The sequence below is a fragment of the Salvia splendens genome, chromosome 8 (assembly GCF_004379255.2).
Source record: "Salvia splendens isolate huo1 chromosome 8, SspV2, whole genome shotgun sequence".
Classification (NCBI taxonomy): domain Eukaryota; kingdom Viridiplantae; phylum Streptophyta; class Magnoliopsida; order Lamiales; family Lamiaceae; genus Salvia; species Salvia splendens.
In genome coordinates, this window is record NC_056039.1 from 18171824 (window position 1) to 18186581 (window position 14758).

Consider the following 14758-nt stretch of genomic DNA (forward strand, 5'->3'; position numbering starts at 1 on the left):
ATCTGTGGACTATCAGGTTGGTATTTTATACAATGGATTTACTAAAAAGATTGATGCCATGTTGGATTCAGGAGCTAACGGAGGATTCCTAAGGAAGAGTTGACCAGACGTCATGGTAGTCATTGAGGAGTGAAAGTGGCCGATATTTAGGAACCCGAGGAAAGCTCTTTTGCAAAGAAGCTGGCAGAGTTGAGAGTCAGGGTTGACAAGACGGACGTATTGATGCACTTTTTGTTAGCACTATAAATACCTGCAAGTATAAAGAGTAGGAATAGTATAGCTAAAGGTTAGTACCGGATATCAATCACGGGGAAAACAAACACAGACTGTCTATCTTCTACTAAAACTCAATTACTATCTGGAAGAACTGAAAGTTTTGGGAATTTTTGAAAACAAAGAATAGTTAAAAGCAAAGAAACAACTATTGCAAATAAGCACGGAGATAAAAGTATAGAGATTAGAGAATTCCCGGGATGTGCTTTCACAGTTATGGTTATACAAATTCCAACTACAACATCCTAGCACAGTTCTTACTTTGATAGAACGAGTCACCTAGGTTATGCTCATACAATGCAAACGTTGATTACAAACATTAGGGTTGTCAATCCTAAATACGTAGCTCCTAAAATCTCCTAATACCCTTGAAAAGTCCTCACTCTCAATTAACAGTGTCGTTTTAAAGGAAGCTAATTGTAGTGTCTATTAAGTGGATCTAACTCGCCAACCTCCTCTAACGATTATGTAGCAAGTTATATTACATCATCACTGAATGTGTCACTCAAGCGTGAAGCATTATCCATTAACTTAAGGAGGAAACAAAGTAAGAACAAACGGATGTTAAATAGAAGTAGGAATTGTATAAACCAATAGAAGTTACTAACACATCCCTAGAATCCTGTGAGTGTAGTTACACATGATAGAATAAGCTAAAAACATAAATTGAAGGGAACACAATGAAAACATAAGAACTAAAGCAATAAAACCCAAAGGTTGAATCCTTGTAGCCTTGATGATCTTGAATCCTTCTTCAACTCCTTGCACAATGAAGCACTCTAACTTTTAAGCTCTGAAAATATTTGGCAAAGAGAAGATCTATTTTTGATGAAGCTTGGGGGGTATTTATAGGGGAAAAATCGCCCTTATCATATAAGGAAAAGGGTTGCAAAATATGGTAAATCTTGGAGAGAAAGTAGGGCATATTCTGCTCGCCGCTTTTTCCCAGCGAGCCGCTGCACCTTGGCCCGCGGTCGCTGTGGGTTGGTCCGAGGCTTATGTCTCTTGGCTGGCGGGCCGCTGCACTTGTTTCAGCGGTCACTAGCCATCATCTTGTAACTCTCTGGACTCTCGGTAGCGGTCGCCACGCACTCCCCAGGGGTCGCTGGGCGTGTCTTGACTTTATGCACTACTTTCCCGGAGCAGGCCAGTACTGACTTAGCGGTCGTTGGGCGCCAGCGGTCGCCGCCTGTGTTGTAGCTGACCACTTGACATGCAGAACATCTCCAAATTTCCAACTTTGCATTTTGACTCCCTTTTTAGGCTCAAATATGCACATTTCTCACAAAACATGTCAAAATACCAAAATAGATAAAATATGTAAATAATGGTAATGCAACTTTGACATTGAAAACGAACCAAAAGATGGCCTTAAAACCGTGCAAGATCCTAGTGTATCAACCCCCCAAACTACATTTTTGTTTGTCCTCGACAAAACATAGAAAACACAAGAATAGACGCACGAAATGCACAAGGACTAGACGTCATACTTGCCTCAAAGTATGGAATAGATAGATCAAGCATGTATTGGCGCAATCAAATCAAGCAAGACTTATTAGTGCACTTACATTACTAACTCGTGGAACACCTTGAATTCATGCACTCACATGTGGCTAACTTCCAAAGATGGGAAGTGTTCTCTCACTCTCAAAGTGTATAAGGTAAAGTATTTAAGTACTCAAATCATGCATCATACAAAGTTTACCATAAGCTTGCTCAAAGTCTAATCCCTCCTCTACTATATGTGATTAAGCATCAAAAGTCCGAAAGGTCTTTAATTTTGGTTGTAAAGTAGGCTCTTTGGTAGGTGAAGAATATTTGGCTAAAAAGTGGCTAGAAATAAAAAATCCCAAGTAGAGTAAAGTAGACTCCACTTTTCATATAAACCCAAGACACTTTTGATAATTATTCATTCTTCAGCTCACATTCCCAATTTTTTTTATATTTATTTTCTTCACAACCTTTCTTTCTCTTTTTTTTCTATCCTTTCTTTCTTTTTCTTATCTTTCATATGCATCCTTTCTAGATTAAGCACACTTTTGAATTTTTCTATTTCACAACATGCACTTTTATAACATTAAGCACACTACATTTAACTTTTCACAATTTCCCCTTATCTCTCCAATTCCTTTACAAAAGATAAAAATAACTATACTAACTCAAGAAATTGTCCTCGTTGATTTGGCTTCCAAAGAATAGGCTTAAAAGGCTCAAAACTGACTTCAAATGGATAAAGAAATTTTTCAAAAAGGGTCAAAATTTTGGATATAAAAGTAGGTATGAAAAGATGGCCTAACATCCTCCTTAATCAACTTAAACACTAAGTAAACTTAGGCAAACTAGGAGCAAGTTCTAGAAACATATACATGAATGCAGATAAATCACACATGAAAGAAATTAAGGCTCAAGTCTCACAAGGTATAAGCATGATTCAAGGCGAACAAGCAATCTACTAATTATGCACCTTTTAACCAAACTATCAAATCAAAACGTCAAGCCATACTTAATCAAGGATGAGAGATCTTTATATCATAGGCAACTCGGTCTAAAGTGTCCCTAAGCATGCGTGTTTCTAAGTTCTTCATGTTGAGTTCATGTCAAGGATTCACCTTCGGGAATTTTCAAAAACAAAAACAAACTCAAAAACCTAAACTCACGGTTGTCACGACCGCCCTTACTAGGGATAGTAAGGACGGGGAACTCGTGACTAGGAGAGGAACTAAGAAGCGGGGAAGAAATGGGGGAAACAATAAAAAGGCAATATTTAACAAGAAAATCGATCAAACTTCAAAAGAAATATTTTAATCATTTAAAAAGTTTAACAGCAGATTAATGTCTCAAGGTATTTAATGTCATAAAACAGTATGGGGTAAAACGGAAGACTTTTAGAAAAACAAATTCAAACGAGGCAGCGGAAATAAGTTATCTAAAGTGAGTCATAGGATGACGCCTATGTATGCAGACACGACGCATCCATAAATTCTTAAAGCCCGACTCAACATCCATCGCAACATCACTACTCAACCTGCACATAGGGAAAATACATGCAGGGCAGAGTACTTAATATACTAAGTGGGCTCATGCCGAACACATTTGATAAAGGTTATGTCATCCATACCATAGTGAACTCGAGTTTTACATTTAGAAAATAAATATCATCGAGTATCACAAAAATAATTTCATAGACTGACCAGTCAAAACAATCTCCCCACTTTCTCAACAATCATTCAATCACATCCTCTTTCCATAGTGCGACGAAAGTGTGGCCACACTTTTCGCCCACGAGACCGGCCGACTAGCAAGGAGGGCTCACGATCCCCTCTGTGTACACAGCCTGATAGGGTTTGCGGCCCTACTCAGACCCGAATTAGTCTAACATAACCCTATATCCTAATGGAGCAAGCTCAACAAACTAGGCATCAGACAACAATCTCATCATCAAAACAAACATGACATGACATAACACTTTAAACCACTCTTATTTCACCATAATCATACTTTTGAGAGCGTAAAAGAGTTTAGTAAAAGAAAGCCCACCTCGCTCACTTATACCACACAGTTCACAACTTAAATGCAACCCTTGCTCTTTGTACCCATGTACGCACAACAACCCTTGTCAACAACATAACACATAATACAATCAGTTTTCTACCAACATATTAATCCTGCATGCTCTATCGTTCCTTTCATTGTTTTCTAACATTGCCCATCCTAATCGTTCACCATCATAACCGAAACGTTCCCTTTAGCATACATCAATGTGCAACACATAACATAATCACATCATAGGATAAGTTCCTTACTCACATGTATCATGTACTTCATTCAAAACTTGTCAACAAAGACTATTTCAACAAAACATGAATCTGGCAGAACAACGCAGTCTTTTTGTAAAAATCATGAAAATTCCATCCGATATCCTTTGAAGCTAAAATTCAGTCACCACACAGTAGACACATAAAGGTTTATCCAGTTAAAATTTCACACCAAAATCATATCTTTTGATCAATCAAAACAAAAACTATACCCACTGGACGGAAAACAAATTCTGGCAGGACTGCGCAGTTCAATTGAAAAATTCGTTAAAACTTCATCCGTTATCAATTGAAGTTGAAATTTTGACACAACACAGAAGACATCCAAAACTTCATCCAGTTAAAAATTTGTGTCGAAAAGAGATCGTTTGATTGGTCAAACAGACGTCGGAACCTACTGCCCGTACACAACAGTTTTCATGCTCAACATTCACAAACCCTAGTTTGTCTATCATACATTCACACATACATACTCATGCTTGCAATACATATTCATGCTTAAAAAATGAAATTACAACCATGCTTTCCTAAACACACATAACATTCACAATTGATTCATCCACACACTTACACACACACGTACATACACGCACACACACATTCTTGTGCAACCATCCTTCCCAACTAATTAATTCTTAGATTTACGATTCTCCACTCAACTATGTGCATGAGGGGTTCAAAAAACTGGATTCAATGGTAAGAATGAGAAGGATGAATCAAAGTATACCTTTCTCTTGAAAAACAATCGGTAGAAACGACGAGTGGTTCAATTCTTCAATGGATCTTGAGTTTCCAACTCCAAAACGAAGCAAGAACGAAGAATTTGTGAAGGATTGATTGAGAGGGAGAAGGAGGGGGAGGGAGACGTGTCGGAGGAGAGGGAGAGAATTAGGGAGGCGTGTGAATTGTGGGAGGGATTAGGGTTAGTTTTTTTTTTCTATTTATATTCAAGGATTTATTTCCCCCACTTAAATAAAACAATTAAAAATTGTGGAGAGAAAAAAAATAGGGAAAGCAGGCGTGTAATTTTGAGAAATAAAAAGGTTGTGGGATTTTTTTGACTAATTAAATGGAGATATAGTTCAAATCAAATTTATTTGGAGAGAATGAATCCCACAAAATAGGAACAAAATATTAACCCCTTTAGAAAAATGGGGTGGACCAAAAATAGGATAAAGAAAGATTTGGCAAGATATGGTAAGATTTAATTGGATTTTAATTCAAGGAAGGAAATAAACAAAATACCAATTAAATCTACAAAATAATTCATTCTCCTAATTAATAGGAGAATTTCGAAAATTTCAAGGGATGGATAAGGGGTCGAAAATCATGTAGAATAACATAGGGACAATTTGGTTTGGATTTAATTTGGATAAATATCCCAAAATAATTAATTAAATCTAAGAAATATAATATTATTTCTAATAAATAGGAGGGCCGAAAATTCCAATAAAATGGCTAGAATAATTATGCATGATCCTATTTAATTTAATTCACACATTGGAAAATATATCACATTATTCCACATAACTCACAACAACTAATTTCACATAATTAACTTTATCACATAGAAATCAAATTCCACAAATGAATTTTCCCAATCGACATCCCCATTAATAAAACAAAATAAGTCACAAATTTTCAGGGTGCTACATCGGTCCACCACTTCATCCCCCCAAACTTATTTACAACAAAGTGTAAAATAAGTTTGTAGAGTCGGTAGGGACGTAAGTAAACTAAGGAAAGCAATAAAGATACCTTGAAATTTTTGGCGTAGACGTTGGATGGTGAAAATTCGAAAAATTTCAAAAATTCACGGCTGGGCACTGTTGTAACGCCCCACTTTTTGAACCCTAATTTTCGAATCCTAAAATTTTTGCATTTAATGCTTTTAATGCCGTGAAGCCTGTGAATTAAATGACGAGTGAAATTGTAATTTGATATTTCAGTGACCTAATTGAGATTTCGAATTTTTGACTGTGCGTCGACTGAATTAATATCATTTTCATGACGTGGCTTTTTGAGTAATTGATGATTTGTGATTTAATTATTATTTGGATATTTAGAATTCTTGGCAAGGCACGAGAATGTGTTTTACAAGTTGTAATCGCGATGGTGAAGTAAAGTAATCTCTCCCGTGAGTAATATATATTGGACTCAATTCCGTATTGAGTACAATAGATTAAATAAATAAAGCAAGTCCAATTTTATGAAATATAAACAGTAGCTACACAATTTAAATAAAATACAAGCGTTTGGGCCCCAAATTACTTTAAATAAAATCATTGGATCTTTGTGTTGAGCCGAAAGACTTTCCTTGATTACAATTGTGAAAAGAAGAAAATAATTAAATTAGCGAAGTTTTCTCCTCCATCTTCACGCGTCTTCCTCCCCTCCCATGATCTGCAAATCCTTTTCCAAAATTAAACCACCAATCAGCCTTTAATTCCAATTATTTGAGAACCAATCACCGCAATTTCTCTTATAAATCCTAGTCTTTCTACCCTAATCTCCCACCGCTTCCACAATTCTTTCACAAATCTTAAAGGGAAAATCGGGTATCTAGGCTAGTTCACGTTTAAAATAACGTAAATGTACTCATTTTGTTATCTCTTCCATATATGGGAAAAACGCCAACAACATTTACGTTTCTTTAAGTAAAGACACCAACAGCATTGGCGTTTTATAATTTCATCGTATTTTAGCTGTATTTTCTCCAAGTACAGCTACGTTTAAAAACGCCAACTTAATTGGCGTGTTACAAGAAAAAACGCCAACTTAATTAGCATGTTCAATTTTAAAAACGCCAATGTAGTTGGCGTGTTTAACTAAAAAACGCTAATGAGGTTGGCGTTTTTAACATAAACACGCCACCCTGGTCGGCGTGTTTCTATTGAGCCATATACCAATCAGATCTCCCCCAACATCGAGAACCCTAAACACTTTCCCTCCCCAAAACGCGAAAACCCTTCCCAAGGCGGAAAAACCTTAAGGAAACCCTTGCTCGGGTCGACCCGGTGGTGGATTTGAGCGTGGAGATTTCGATTTTGGCTCATTCTTCCAAACATTAGTCCTTCTTATCGGTTAGTATATCAAATTTTAGACTCATTCTTCCAAACATTAGTCTTCCAATATTTGATGGATTGTTGTGATAATATATATTGTAGTGTAATTAATATAATATTTTGACCAATTGTTATGGGCACACTAATATTTTGATGGATTATTATGATAGTATATATTTTAATAGAAATATTTTGACCAATTGTTATGCTATTATATGTTGTAGTATATCTAATTTTGTTACAAATATTTAATGGATTGTTATGATAATATATATTGTAGTGTATTTAATAGAAATATTTTGTCAAATTTTTGGCTCACTTCTACATAATGATGAATGTAAAAATAATACATATTTATTTGTGTTTTACATTATTGCTGATAGTATGACGTGGTGTGTCAATTTATATTGGGGTGGAAAGATAATTCCCGGAGCAGTTATTTCGTTTGATCCTCCTTTTGCTAAAGGATTCATTATGTTGGATGAAACAATTTCGTACGATGAGCTTGTGAAAAAAATTTGTGAAAGGATGGGGATAAGCATATATGAAAACAAAATTCAAATAATATGGAAACGTACTATATGCTTTGGATCCAGAGTCACGTTTATAGGTGTTCTACTAGAAGAAGTATGCATGCAATCAATGTTTAGTGAGAGTATGGTTATTGGAGGTCTAATTGAATTATATGTTGAGTATTCGGCAATTACTCAACATCATAGTCATCATGTCATAAGTTATGATGTTGGGACGTCTACAAGAGCCCAAGAACCATATTTTGTTGCAACACAAGATTTTGAAGCTGGAGGCGTGCATTTAGGGGAAAGTGACAATTGTGATGTGGTTGAGGACATAATAGGTCCTGATAAAGCCGACTTTCTTGATCCACAATCACCTTATTATTCTGAAGATTCTGACCCGGTTAGTACAGACTCAGATGGTGATCCGTCGGATGATGAACAATTAGTTACAAGAAAGCATGGTATGCTCGGAGGACAGCAATTGAGCTTGTATACGGTGGATGGGAGTGGTCATTCAAAGTTTTACCAGCTTATTTGAATGAAATGCAAAGACAAAATCATGGCACGATTGTGGAATGGTTGCACGATGACATATTAAGCAATGGTATGAACAAGGTATTCAAGTAAGTATTCTGGGCTTTTGGACCAGCTGTGGAGGTTTTTCAACTATGCAAACCAGTTTTAACGGTTGATGGAACTCATACGATGTTGCGGTAAAATTCTTATTGCCGTTGGATTTGATGCTAATAAGAAATGTTTGCCTGTTGCATGTGCCATTGTTGATGATGAAACCAAAGAAAGTTGGAATTGGTTTATGGAACGCATTAGATTTCATGTAGCAAAGCATGAAATAAGTGTCATATCTGATAGGCATGTGAGAATCATAGATGCAATGAATTCTCCCATATGGAAAGAAGAACCTTTAAGTCATCACAGGTTTTGCTTGGTACATGTTAGAAAGAATGTTATGCAGAGTCACAAAGGTATCATGATTAAAAGACTTGTTTGAAAAATTGGTATAGCTACCAAAAAGCGCAAGTTTAAGAAAAGACGTCGTTTACTTCGAGACATCGACAACGAGGCTTTGCAGTACCTTGATGCCGTGGAGTTAGAAAAATGGAATTTGGCGTACGACAAACACAAAAGATGGGGTGAGATGTCCACTAATATTGTGGAATCTTACAACAATGTGTTGAGAGGCGCAAGACAACTCCCAATCAAAGCTTGCATTGACATGATATTTTGGAGGACTATAGAATGGTTCAATGAGAGGTCAATTGCAACAACCTCATGCCACTTACCCCGTGGGCGCATGAGAAAGTGTGCAAACATGATGTAAAAGGTCAGTTACATAATGTCAGAGCATCAAACGCAATTGCAGGGATTTATGTGGTTTGAACAAAACGTCGACTTGGTGGAAAGGGTGATAACAAGTGGAAGATAAAGTACTTGGAGTCGAAATGCAAATGTCAAAAGTGGCAGATGTGGAGACTTCCATGTTCACATGCAGTGGCAGTTGCACGGTTTAGAAACGAAAACATGTTGTCGCTTGTTGATCCCGTATACCGCACAAGTGTTTGGGTACACCAATATTCTATGGTGTTCAATCCACTCAGACACCAAGATTATTGGGTCGTGCCTGAATGGATTTTGCAATGTTCACGAGCTCAGTTAATGTCTAAAAGTCGCGGTCGATACCGTACTACTAGGATTCCTAATTAGATGGATTTCCGTGAAGCTGACCAGCCACGAGCCCGACGCCGATGTAAACATTGCCGTCAACCAGGTCACGACAGGCGCAACTGCCCGAATGCTCTTTCAAGGATGGATACTCAGTTGGTAGATGATGCCGCTGACGATTTTATGCCTCCACCTCGACCAAGATCTGCAGTTCGAGGTCGTCATTCTGTCAGCCACACTGATGATGCCGATCACGATTTTATGCCTCCACCTCCACCAAGATCTGCAGTTCAAGGTCGTCATTCTGTCAGCCACACTGGTGGTACAGGCGAAGACATCGGTCTCAGTGATGTCCCACATTCTCCACCTTGGTCTTCTGTGCGAGACGCTTTTTTTGGGGTTGATTTAGAGAATGTCGTTGTGCAAGATACTCCTCCGTTTAGACTCTCAATCGCCAGAATCGGGAAGGGTATCCGTAGCTTTTTTACGCGAAAAAGGCGAGACAATTGAACGTTTAACAACTATTTAGTTGAATTGAACATTATTTTGTTTATAATCCTAGTTATTTATTGAGTTGAACATTGTAACGTTTTAACAATTTTTTTTGTTTGGACTTATGCATTATGTAATATTTGGACTTCTGTATTTATGGCTGGCGTTTTTTTATATGAAACGACAACTTGATTGTCGTTTTTCACTAAAAACGCCAACTTGTTTGGCGTTTTTTGATAAAACACGCCAATAGCGCTGGCGAGTTTTTACAGAATGTCCGCTTCCTTCGTGGGAAAAATTAGACAAAATTTCTCCATCTTAGAGACGCCAATCAGATTGGCATTTTTCAGGAAAACGCCAACGTTGTTGGCGTGTTATGAAACACGCCAATGGCGCTGGCGAGTCTTTACAGAATGTCCGATTCCTTCGTGGGAAAAATTGGCCAAAATTTCTCCATCTTAGAAACGCCAATCAGAGTGGCGTTTTTCAGAAAAACGCCAACGTTGTTGGCGTGTTATTGAAAACGCCAACGTTGTTGGCGTGTTATGAAACACGCCAATGGCGCTGGCGAGTCTTTACAGAATGTCCGATTCCTTCGTGGGAAAAATTGGCCAAAATTTCTCCATCTTAAAGACGCCAGTGAAAGTGGCGTTTTTCCATTTTAATTAGGAACTACTAATTTCATTTATCCAAAACAAGTTATCATGTTTTATAAAGAGGATGTATCAAATTACTAATATAAAGAGTTCAAATCAATGAAAAAACACCAATATCAAGAGGATGTATCAAATTCCTAATAAAACATAACAATGTTCAACTGGAGAAATGAACACAAAAATTGTTAAAACGCTATAATGATCAATTCAACTAAATACTTGTTAATGTTCACTCGTCTCACCTTTTCCGCATAAACAGACCACAGATTCCCTTCCCGATTTTGGAGGTAGGGAGACGAGACGAAGGAGTATCTTGCACAACCGTGTTCTCTACATCAACCCCAAAGAAGTCGCCTCGCACAGAAGAATGAGGTGGAGATTGGGGGACATCACTGAGACCGATATCTTCACCGGTTCCACCAGTGTGGCTAATTGAATGCCGTCCTCGAACGACGGAGCTTGGTGGAGGTGGAGGCATAAAGTCGTCATCGGAATCCACTACCATCCTTGCGGATGACGACTCTTCACCCGCTTCCTTCTTACCACGCCGCTTCCCTTTTTGCCTAACGGGCATGTCAATGTCCATCTCAGACCGCTGGGAAGGACGGCAGTCCATCATCTCAGGTTCCCCAGATATGTGCAGGCCGTCTTCAACCATACTCGAAATTGTGTACAAAGCTGATGTCCTGACATGTCTTGCTCACTAAGATAGTGGCGTATTTTGTGAAGCGTCTCCACCTACAATTTTCAAAGTTAAATACATTTCATCATATGAAATAAAATAATGAATACTTGTTTCAATTTACCGCGTAGTTACGAGAGGCTGCCGTTTCCTGGAAGCCCTCCTGAGCATGCACGCCAGGTTTTGTTATGTACACCACGGTTATCCGGCGAAACCAATCCATGTACTCATCAAGTGCAATAGGCTCCATTGAGTACTCCAAATCCACGTACACCGTGTCGTGCCTATTATCCCAAGCCTGTAAATGATTGGAGTGCCAGTCAACCCAATTCCGTCCAGCTTTGCCACGTCGATCCTGTTTCAAAAAATCAGCACCGTGGAACCTGTTGACAAGCGGGATATAGGGTTGGACAATCCCAAATTGTCGCAACACTCACTCTGGCACGTGTGGCTCAACCAGATTCCAGCAAATAAGGGTTGTGCTCGACGTCCATATAGAACGACCGGCAACACAAGCATCCGGCAGGCTTCGATGGACATATGGCCTCAAATAAACTACATAAGAAACAAATTTAGTCAAAACAAGTTCAACCAAAACATCATACAAACACCAATTTAGGTTACGTAAATTACTTGGTTGGCGTGCATTCTAGAGAACTGATCTCTGAAAGTTTCAATGCAATGCCCGGGTGCTTTTACATAAGAGGTCGGGCCAGTCCATCTACAAAAAATAAATTATGACTGAATAATGCGGAAATTAATAAAAAATATGCTTTAAAAATTAATTAGTGAACAACTTACGCGATTGCACATGGTAGGTAGTCTACAGGCACAGGATTTAGCATCTTCGGTCTAATAATTGGGATTCTCTCTCAAGCCCACAACCGTAACAATGTAAGAGCTCCCCCGACATCGGTCCTCTTTGCAAGTGCAACTTCACATAGATTGTGGTACAAGCATGCAAGAGTCGCACCACCCCAGCTATAGCTGCTACATCGTTCTAAATCCATGAAAAATTGAATGTAGAAGAATGAAATTTTATTACCTGATGCGTTAGGGATCAGCAGACCACCAAGTAACAACAGACAATACACACGGGCGCGTTGCTCGTATTCGTACTGGTCGTGGTCATCACCCAACTCAATCCTCAGTTGAGCTGATAAGGCTGTCTGCTTCCAGTTGAGCTCTTTCAAATCAACAGCATCTGGAATAAAGCCAAGAAAATCCAGACAAACATCCTTCCAATAGCTTACATCCTTAGTGGGGATGAAACCTGTCAGAGCATCACCGTCAGTGTTGAGGCCCCACAAGACCTCCACGTCTTCTAATGTCACAGTCGCTTCACCGACTGGAAAGTGAAACGTGTGAGTCTCTGGCCTCCAGCGGTCAATCAATGCGGTGATGAGATGGTGGTCAATGTCTTTCGATTTACCACACCTCAACATCCCCCCAAACCCCATCATGTCTACAACCGCCAGGACACGAGGATGTATGGGAACATCCCAAATGATACCTTCGTACCTTCTGCAGCGTACGTCTTCCGATGGAACTCCAACCCATATGTTGTTAGAGACGTGTTATCTCTGAAAATATAATACAAAGGGGTCCTCAGGACCACATAAGAGTCTTCTGCAAGCACTAGAAGATGATGTCATAGTTCACCTACACAACATTCACAATTCAAATGAAACAATCTACAAACCTAAACAATTTCAATACCTAAACAAAACATAAACAATTTCAATAATTTGTCACCATTGAACCCAAATAATGCAATACACTTTAAAACTCATATAAAGCAAAATAAGTTGCCAAATTTTAAGCAACATCCCCACTAGGGTTTAGGTTTTAAATCCATATTTATACCCTAATTAAACACTAATATCTCCACTATTAAGCAACAATAAGGTCATTCTAACAATCCAATATGCTAAGCAACAATTCAACACAATATTTCAACTCAATTCACAACTCATTACAAACCCTAGCTACTATACAACAATTACTCTAATAATGTAAAATATAAGCAAACTAACCGAAAAAAATATACGAATTTGGGGAAGAATAGGTCCGATAGTTGAATGGAGGGCGAAATCCTAGAGAGGAGGGCGAATTCGCGTGGAGCAGCCTGCTTTGGATAAAATCGCAAAGTGTGTGGCGTGAGTTTTTCGCGATTTGGGGGAGGAGAGGCTGGTATATCAGATCTGTATAAACACGCCAGTCATATTGGCGTCTTTCAGTAAAACACGCCAACCTTGTTGGCGGCTTTTCCTAAACACGCCATTCATTTCGGCGTTTTTACTTTTCATAAACACGTCAACTTAAAAGGCGTTTTTTACGTATACACGCCAATTACATAGGCGTCTATAACTTTAAACACGCCAACAAAGTGGGCGTGTTAACACGTAAAACGCTAACCAAATTGGCGTGTTTTAAGTTAACTGTATTTGGAGAAAATACGAGTAAAATACGACGGAAGTGTAAAACGCCAACGTTGTTGGCGTCTTTATGTAGACAGGCCAATACCATTGGCGTTTTTACTTATAGACACGCCAGTTTCATTGGCGTTTTTCCCATATATGGAATAGATAACAAAATGGGTATATTTTCGTTATTTTAGTGGCAAAGTCTCCCATAAACCCGATTTTCCCAATCTTAAACACCCTTATTGAGAGAAATACAACAGAGAAGAGAGTGAGAGAAGGAGACGCTGGTTCAATACCTTTTCTTTCCAATCCGACTAAGAGACCGGAGGTTAGAGGCATCTTGTTCGGAATCAAATCCCTCACCCAATTTCAAATTCTTGCTACTGCATTCATACATCCTACACTACCGATTAACACAATCTGAAATCAAATCGATTTATCGCGTAATCAAAGCAAACCAAGTGAAAGGTCAAACTTTTAATCGAAAAGTTAATAACTTATCCGTGGGATTGTTCGGGGTGGAATCGGGGCTGCCGAGTAAGCAATCGGAACCGCCGAGCCGACGGACGGCTCTGATAGCGGTTCTCGACTCCGACCACGGCTGACCGGCAACGCACGACAACAGCGGAGTCGACTTTGGGTAGGGCGACGGAGCCCTAATTTCTCTTCAATTTTGTGTTTTGATTTTGAGAGAGAGCCGACGGAAGTTTCTTTCTGAAGCTGTATGCTTGAGTTTCATTTCGGGGAAAAAGAAAGAGGGGTTCAGAGAGAAAGGAGAGAAGATTGGTGCTCGTTTCTGGAGTGGGAGCTTCTGCCTCTTTTATTTTAAAATCCGTATGCAAACATTTTACTCTTTATTTTAGTTTATGTAATGTACATTATTTTGGGGTTGATTTAAAATGGAATGGCAGAATACGTGTGGTTGGAATGAGAGTATTTTATATACATATATATATATCCTATTTCTTTAAAAAAAATTTTGGTTATTTGATTAAGAATGGAAGTGAGGCTCTACGTTTTTTTAACTGGTATATTGGGTCAGTACTTTGATTTAATATGGTTAGGAGTGTTTATATTGTTGGACTAATTTAGTAACTATTTTTGGGCCAATTTTATTTAAGTAGGACTGTTTTAAATTAATTACTTGAGGT

At 38.5% G+C, this 14758-nt stretch overlaps 1 long non-coding RNA gene across 21 annotated transcripts; it reads right to left on the bottom strand.

Moving 5' to 3' along the window:
- Nucleotides 1-10550: 10550 nt before the first annotated feature.
- Nucleotides 10551-14452, bottom strand: LOC121744796. 21 transcript variants are annotated; one of them, XR_006038675.1, is made up of 7 exons: nt 14105-14452; nt 13904-14010; nt 13218-13385; nt 11983-12843; nt 11815-11902; nt 11306-11736; nt 10551-11237 (listed from the first exon to the last, which is right to left on the bottom strand). It is a non-coding gene; the product is annotated as an uncharacterized LOC121744796 (long non-coding RNA). The 21 variants fall into 21 exon arrangements; XR_006038672.1 differs by having other exon boundaries at nt 13904-14005; nt 14105-14451; XR_006038681.1 differs by having other exon boundaries at nt 13218-13312; nt 14105-14451.
- Nucleotides 14453-14758: the final 306 nt, after the last annotated feature.